Here is an 8,652-nt window from a genome sequence, read left to right on the forward strand (position 1 = left end):
AGAAGAAGAAGAAGAAGAAGAGAGACAGAAAGGGAAGGAGAGAGAAGAGACAGAAAGAGAGACAGAGAGAGAGAAAGAGAGAGAGAGTTACTCTTATTTCATATAAGATCTGAGTAAAATAAACAACTTGAAGCATTTCCCTTTATATCTGGTGAAACTGCACCCAGACCCACAGAACACTTTACCACATGGGTCCATGTGGGCAAACTGGTCATGTTCATGGAGATGACAGATTTGTGGCATAGGTAAGAGGCTGAGAAGCGAGGGAATACAGAGGGCAGTTTGATGAGTGTTAAATCCCAAATCCTTCATGCTTCTCCCAGGTGTTAGCTGAGACAATAGGTACTTAAGGAATAAATTACTTTTGTGAGATTTCTCCTTTACCAATGATCTTTGGAAATATATCTACCATTTATCTACCAGAGGACACGTAGTTCCAGTAAGACCAGTTGGCCGTCTTGATTCATAGTAGATTGTCCTTCTGATTCATGGTGATGAAAAGTGAGATTTTTTTTTGCTATAGTAACAGTGATTTAAAATAAGCATTATAAGCTGCATTTTTTCATAAAGTCAGTTGAGTACAAGTTAGCCAGAAGAAGTGCAAAGTCGAGAGTTTTGTTAAAAATGCTGCTATAGCCCAATAGGCCAACTATAGACCACAGGAGAAATGTTTCCATCTTTTTATACTGAGCTTGAGACAAAAATCAGATGCTTTCATTTGTTTAGAGCAGCATTTTTTTTTTAATTTTTTGGTGAAAGAATAAGGGTGCCAAGGAAATTAAATGAATTGTTTAAGTTTCTCAACTTTTAGCAATTGTAGGTCTAGAACCCTGTTCTCCTGCTTTTCTAATCTCCTGCTTTGGGCCCTTCATTTGTGTGTTCTCTGATTTTGTCTTAGGAAAACAAGGTAACCATCCAGAAGATGAGAGTCATTGTTGACTTGGCTATATATTAGAAATACCAAAGCATATTGGGAAAAAAGACACCCTACACTTATTGATTCTCATTTCAAATTCTCCCAGGTGAACTATGTACAAAGCTAGTATTCTTTTGGGTATAAAAATGTATTGTACATAAAAGAATATTAGCACTATTGAATGCAAACAATTGATGATACATCAAACTGGTAGGAACATGGCTGACTCTTCAGAAAGTGAGCAGGTTTAAACCATTCGGAGCCTTATGCCACTCTGACTGATTGGTCAGTTAAACAGAAGGACTTGTGCCAAACACTACAAGGCATTGGGGCATCAAGTGACTGTTCCGTGGGCCCGCAATGTCTCACCTGTTGAATCTAGGACTTCAAGGATGGCACACCCAGAAACAATCAAACGGTCTTCCCACAGTGGCCCAGGCTGGTCTGGAGTCATGGCCACACCACTGTAAGCAGGACATTTAGTCAGAAGATTTCCACAAACTATATGTGACCTCTAAGCCACCACAATTCAGTGATATATAAAACATTAAGTTATAGGCTGTGGGAAGAGAAGGCAGCAGGACTCAAGGCACCTCCCATTTGTAGTGATTCCATGAGTGAGGATGGCAGAAGCTTAGATCAAGCCTCGTCTCTCAGTATACAAAGAATTACTTTGATATTAAATTGCATTGTAAACAAAAGAGACTAAAAAGCAAACACTTCTCTATGTTGGGGTGGACGTGGTGAAAGAATGAGTCCTTGAAGCACAACGAAGACAGCCGGGGAAGGCTCTGCAGTGGTCCTGCTGGTCAGTGCGACTGCTCCATCTTTAGTTTAGGCGACCGCAGGAGATCTGCCTATTCTCCTTCTTCCCCTTTGTGTTTGCCTGGAAATTTCACCAGCTCTCCACTCAACCATCCCGCATTCCCTCCAAGTTTCTCTGCCACTCCCTTTTTCCCTTGGCTTTTTCTTGAGCTTCGATCTCCTCTCCTCCTTGTCTGTTTCCTTTCGTGCAGTTCTTTAGCTTCTCTCTCTTTCCTTTTCATTTCTAGCTCAGCGAACAGTTTCGTGGTCTGTAGATTGCCTGCAGGAACAGCGCGGGATCAGCTTTCTCTATATTGCTAGGATTTCCTTCTTTCTTTAGTCAGTTTTTTTTTTCCCTGCTCTTAACAATGTGTTCCACATATTCTTTTCCTGCCTCAATCACATCCAGGGCCCTCTTCTTTTGTTCCTGATCCAGGAACAACTCGCAAGCTTTGTCCACAGCCCCCAAAGCCTTCTGGGCTCTCTCAGCATCATCTTCGTTTTTGCCAGGATGCAGCTACTGAAGCCTCCTTTTTATTTCTTCATCTGTCACCTCAGGACCTATCTGAAAAATCACAAATGACTTCAGATTAAAGCAAGCAGAATCAAAATGAGTCAATCATTCAATCTGATTTTGGGGCTTTAGACCTGAGTCTGTCTTGTCTATTTGTTTTATCCCTCTGTGGTCAGAAGGTCAGAAATTCCTCCTCCTTGCTGCCTCCACTGCTGTCCAAAGCCTTGCTCTTTCCCGAAGCCACCATTTCCCTGGCCAGCTACCATGTGACCTCAAGGCTGGTATTCTTAAAAATTGCTTCTCACATGGTGGCAATTTGTGGCCGCAGTTAAAAACCTCTGACATTATTGGTAATTCTGATATTCTGTGCATCTCTTTCCTCAGTTCCTAAATTCTGCTGGTAGGGACCACAGTCATTACTTGTTAACTTTGCACCCCACGTTTCCCAATTAATGATATTAAATAATTTTCTTTTGGGGGGGGCACAGGTTATTTCCATGTAGCCCTGACTGGCCTGGAGTTCTCTGTGTTGACTAGGATGGCTCAGACTCTAAGAGATCCACCTGCTTCTGCCTCCCGAGTTTTGGGATTAAAGGCATGTACCACTATGCCCAGCTACTCCTTAAAGTTAAAGTTTGACTACTTCAAAAGTACAGTGAATAAGATTCTATAACATCACCTGTGGGTGCTGGGGCGACACCTCAGTAAAGTACTTTCCTAGCACGCGTGAAAACTGTAGTTCAATCCCTCAGTTCAACCCCACATTGAAAAAAGTCAAGTGTGAGCATGTGCTTGGTATGGAAGCACTGGGGAGGTAGAGAGAGGTGGGCCCCTAGGGCTCACTAACCAATTTAACCTACTTGACAAACTAAGCCAGTAGGAGACACTATTCCAAGAAATATGATGGGTGGTACCTGAAGAATGAGAGTTGGGGTTGACTGCTGGCCTCCACATGCACTGGAACACATATACATGTTCACCTGCATGCACGCACACACACACACACACACACACACACACACACACACACACACACACTCATACACTAAACCTACGACTCTGCCATCCAGCATTAAAGAAGGATTCTGAGTCTGTCTTCAGTATTACCAACTGAAATGAAACTCCAGATGAAGCTGAAATACACCTTTTTGGGCTCCTGTCTGGTTTCAGGGTTTTCTCTGTTCTGATGAAAGGACACAGCCATTTCCCGGCCTTCTACACCACTTTCTTCTTCTAAGAACTTAGAGCCCAGACTTATTTACGATGATGAAAACAGCTCTGAGGCAGAGGGACTCTCAGGTCCTCACAGGGAAGGATGCTGCCACTGGGAGCGGAGTCCTCCGGCTGGAGCAGGAGTGTAGACATCCCGTCCACATCTCGGGAGGAGAAAAGTGGCTTAGCAAGAAGTTGGAGGAGGCAAGTTTTCACGCTCACCAAATGACTTGGGAATCACAGACCACAGACATGCATGGAGGAATGCAAAAATCCAAGGGCTGGAGCTATGTGGAACTGTTATTTTTCTTGGCTAAGACCGATCATTTTCTTCTTTCTCCCCTAAATTGGGGTTTTAAAATGCTGTTGCTACCACTTATTTCTCTTGGCATGTCCAATGACTGAGTTTCTTTGTTCCCACTGCCTTTTCCGTGGACCCTCTTCAGCTCCCTCTCTTGAGTAAATAATCTAGCTTTTCTGTGGCTTGTGGGGCAGCTTAGCACTCCCTCCTCGGGTAATTTTCCCCTTAGGCTCTGGGGTTCTGCGGACCATGCTCTTAGCACACGTGCGCTCCTCCTTTCGTCTCTGAAATGAAGAGTGTTTGGTTTTATTGTCGTGCAGTGGACAACTGTCTTTTCCATGTCTGTTCCTCCCTAAGCAGCTCAAGCTGGACTTCTGTTCTGATTTCACACTCTGTCCCTTTGGCAGCCAGCTCGGGGCTCAGCCAAATGTGCCAGTTCCCTCCGCTGCCCCCGGTGTGGAGTCCGTCTCTGCTGAAGCATTAAGGCCCATGCTTTTGCTTTTGTTGTTAAGGATAAACAAGCAAACAAACAACCCAGAATGACAATGGCCAACGATCTCTGTGTCCCTTCTACCTTAATTTTTTTTTTAATCATTGTGGTCCATACCACCCCAGATCAGCATGACTACAAGTAATTTTTTTCGTCTAAGATTCTCTGTTCATTGCTTGCTGCATACTCCACAGTTGTCAAATCAATTGTTTTTTGAGGTGGGAAGGAAGAACACATCTGGAGAGAACTATCGTTCTACAAATATGCATGTCTTTTTTATAGGTTAAGGCCAAGTACAACGAAACCTATGAAAAAAGAGTAAGGGGTGAGCAGGGTCACCACTCCACCCACTTGAGAAACTGTGACTAGGAATGAGACAGAGATGGCACAACTCTTCTGAGGAGTGGTCTGCTTTTTTTTTTTTCTTTTCTTTTTCAAAGCCTTCCGAGTTTTAACATTAGAACTTCGCGCTGTGTTCTGTAGTCTGGACGTCGCGACTGTGATTTGAATCCGAGGAAGCAAACCTGCTTTGTAGGAAAAGGGAAATCTCTTTTCCCGATGGCTAAGCAGTGTTCACTACCTAGGAGGTGAAAGGAGAGCAGAGCTCCGCCCACCCAGGCAGCTTTTCTCCATCCGCAAGGGCAAGACAGCTTTTAGCTAATGGGATAAGATGATGAGCGGAGTCCCCGGATCTTCCCATGTGTGTCTGCTTCACCACCAGCCCTGAAACATAAGCCAGGATGCTAAATTGGGTTTATGCTTAATGAGCCTGGTTGTATCATGTGTTCCAGCAGAGAGATGCGGCGGCTGGGATCGGGGATCATGGCCATATTGCTTTATGCTCTTCCATCTTACTTGAAATTCCAACTTTCGGAACAGCTTACAAATGCCGTGTAGTCATTAATGCCGTTTTCCTTTTAAAGAGTTCCACTGCATACTAATGTGCTGCTTGATGCTAACAGAAGCTGTGTCTCCACGCGGGCTGAAGGCTGCCATGTGCCAGACTCCTGTTTCACACGAGCTCTAAGTCTGCAGAATGCAAAGTTGCCACAAATATCCGAGCGCAGGATTGGGTCCCATATACAAGTATGCGAGTGAAGAATTTGGCTCATGCATATACTCTTGGAAAAAAATTTTCCCATAGTTTTTCTTTCCTCTAAGGTATTGAATGGGCCAATATGTATCCTCATGTTTCAAACATTTCAGCCCCCCTTGAAACATTTTGATTGCTTCTCGCACTGAGTAGGATTGCACAATGCCGTGTTTCAAATGATATCTTTTTCACTGGCTGCGTATAATTCCAGGATAAATTCTCTGCTTCATACACCATGCCTTTCTGTATACAGCTTCTATTTTTACTCTGCCTCTTCTTTTGTTTTCCTTCTACCATTTCGCCCAACATGTTTTGAATTTGCGTAGTTGTTTATATTTGAGACAATCATACTTGAAACCAACAATACTTACTTTATTTAAAAAATATTTGTCTTGCTGCAATTCCCAAGTTTGGGACCTGGCACATCAAACTCAATAGAGAGAACACAAGCCTTGGGAAGACGCAAGAAACCCCTGACGCAATCAGGAGGGGCAATGGGCTGTTTTCACCCCGGGGAAGCAGTCTTTCTATTTTATTATCTTCTACACTTGACAATAACAGAAATATAACTGCACTGTTTCATCAGTAAACGCTAAACACTCTTATGTATATGAGGACATTTGAAAAGGATGTTGGTACTATTGGCCTCTGATGATTTCATTTCATCGCATTTAACATAATTATCAGATAAGATGCCCAGGCTTCTGAGATGACAAACACGTATTTAAGTGTTCTAAAATACAATACCAGTAAATTAACAGAATGTTTTATTCAGAAAATTGGAAGATCTAGACTCAAGTCTACTCTGTAAGCGTCAAAGGAATCATGCGACTGAAGAATTGAGATATTCAGGAAGCTTGGCTTCATCTTTGCTGACAAAGTAGGATCAGACGCTAAGTTTCTCTGGCGCAACTTGGCTTTCTGGGGGGAAATCCAGTTTCATGATTCTGCTTTCGGCTGAGATTCCCTGGAAGTGTCATTAATTTATGACATGAAGACAGAAAGCCTATTAATTCATCTACTTCAATTAGCTTCTGCTTCTAGCTTATTCCTGCTTGCCCCAGCTGCTTAAAACCAGTTCTCATAACTTGGGAGTAGCAGCCTTCTCTTGGCAGTCTAACCTCTCAGCCATCATTCCTTGAGAAAGTGTTAGGGAATCCCAGCTCTATCAGTACAGCTGTGTCCGTGGCAAGCTTTGTGCCTGGCATTTACTGCCAACAAGCCAGTTCTCTCTGTCCTGACTCAGCAGCTGGGTCCCTGGAACTGAGTTCTCTACCCTGTTCTGATAGGTGCATAATGAGAGTTTCACTCGGCTTTTCCTTTATGGGTTACCACGAAGCAGGTCTGAAACAGAGATGTGGTACAAGAGCCAATTCGGAAAATAATCTCAGGAATACAGGAAGGAACTTGCAAAGGGAGACAGGGAAGGAGGGATGTTAATGATGGAGGTTACTACAGTGGGAAAAGGATTCAGTGTCTGGAGGACCCTCTGGAAGGCTATGAAGAAGACAATTATGAGGTATAAAGGCAGAAATATTTCTTTACCTACCAACTATCTCTTATGCTTTGAGATTTGCCACCAACTAGACACTAACTTTAGATTTTAATTTTTTTACATTTGTTCATCTATGTGTGTATGTGTGTGTGTGTGTGTGTATACATGTCACACACACATGAGGACATCAGAGAACAACCTGTGGAAGTTGGTCTCCCTCTTCTACCATATGGGTTCTGGCAATCCAACTCGGGTTGTCAGGCTTAAGTAGCAAGTACCTTCATCTAGTGAGCCCCCTCACTAGTTCTAGGTGCCAACTCTATTCAGCCTCCCATTTGCCCTTGCCTGTGGTTAGATTTTAACTCCAAGACAGCCTGGGTAGTGGTGGCACACATTTTTATTCCCAGCACTTGGGAGTTAAAGGCAGGTAGATCTCTATGAGTTCAAAACCAACCTGATTTGCAGAGTGAGTTCTAGAACAGCCAGAGCTACACAGAGAAATCCTGCCTTGAAAAATTAAAACACCATCACCAACCAAACAAAACAACAAAAATAAATAATAACAACAAAAACAACCAAACAAAAAACACCCACAAGCAAAAACAACAGCAAATCTCCAAGACTGAAAAACAAACCAGTGTTAACGGTAAGAAACTCCAGGCATGTTCAGGAAGTGTACACGGTGGCACATGGTGGACCATATCTGATGGAACAAGCCTTTTGGTTTCATCACACCACTTTTACACAAAAATATTGTTATTTTATTATTTTTTAAAAGTGTCTGTGGGAATATACAAATGACTGCCTGAGTTTTGTGCGGCCAGAAGAGGTTGTTGAATCTCCTGGCACTGGAGAAACAGAGGGCATGAGCTTCTGTACACGGGAGTGGGAAACTAACTTGGGGTTCTCTGCAGGAGCCCCATAAGCTTCCAGTCACTGCGCCACCTTCCCAGCCCCCATCACACTGATTTTTTTTTAAACAGTCCGACTTAAAAGGCCTGCTTAGAAGCACCTGTTGCATGGTGTTAGAAAATATTTTTGATGGAGAATTTATGCCCAGGAGGTTCTATCTTTCTGGATTTCTCTTGTCCACCAGGGGCTATACTTGGGCTTCCTGCGACAGTATTAATTAGCCTTTCCCATCAGGACTGAGAGCTAAGTAGTGTAGGAAAACAGACACCAAAGGGAAAACCAGAGCCTGGGGTGGAGATCATGAAACGTGTAGTTTTGCAGTCACTGACAGAAGCCCAAGCTTTCTGAGTAGCTTTGTAATTTAGCACTGAGAATATCTTACGTCTTGTAAAACTTGCATTCTATGTATTCTGCATATCTCGAGTGGCCCCACTACGGATGACAGGACATGGCTACTACGCTGCGAGCCTTGTACTCCTTGTTACGGATGTGTTTGTCAGCTGTGTGGAAGGCGATGCTTTTGCCTGTGTCTTGAGCACAAAGAATTCACCAACTGGACTTGATATTCAACCAAGCTAGACCCTTGTAAGCGGAGCAGCGCCAAGGGCTTTTATCGACTGTTTCTAATTCCGAGCTGGGGGAAGTCTGGGTAATCTAAATGAAACTCACATATGCATTGTTTATTTGTAGATATGGTTATGTAGGAGATTTGTAATGAGCTGTATATGCTTAATTTGAATGCTTGGTAAATTTTGGTTATACGCTTATGCATATGGTATGTGCATTAAACCATCCTCAGAGTTGCCTTTGGTTTTAAAGTTTCGGTTTAAGATCCTGCTAGACATCTGGCTGTCCCTTTGTTCCCAGGCAGTGACTCATTCGGATCAGATCTTCTTACACCTCTAACCTTGCCAG

At 43.3% G+C, this 8,652-nt stretch overlaps 1 pseudogene; it reads right to left on the minus strand.

Moving 5' to 3' along the window:
- Positions 1 to 1,725: 1,725 nt before the first annotated feature.
- On the minus strand, positions 1,726 to 2,481 carry LOC126512977 (dnaJ homolog subfamily C member 8-like; annotated as a pseudogene).
- Positions 2,482 to 8,652: the final 6,171 nt, after the last annotated feature.

This window comes from Alexandromys fortis, unplaced genomic scaffold, assembly GCF_014885135.2.
Source record: "Alexandromys fortis isolate MF-2015 unplaced genomic scaffold, M_Fortis_MF-2015_v1.1 scaffold_98, whole genome shotgun sequence".
Lineage (NCBI taxonomy): Eukaryota > Metazoa > Chordata > Mammalia > Rodentia > Cricetidae > Alexandromys > Alexandromys fortis.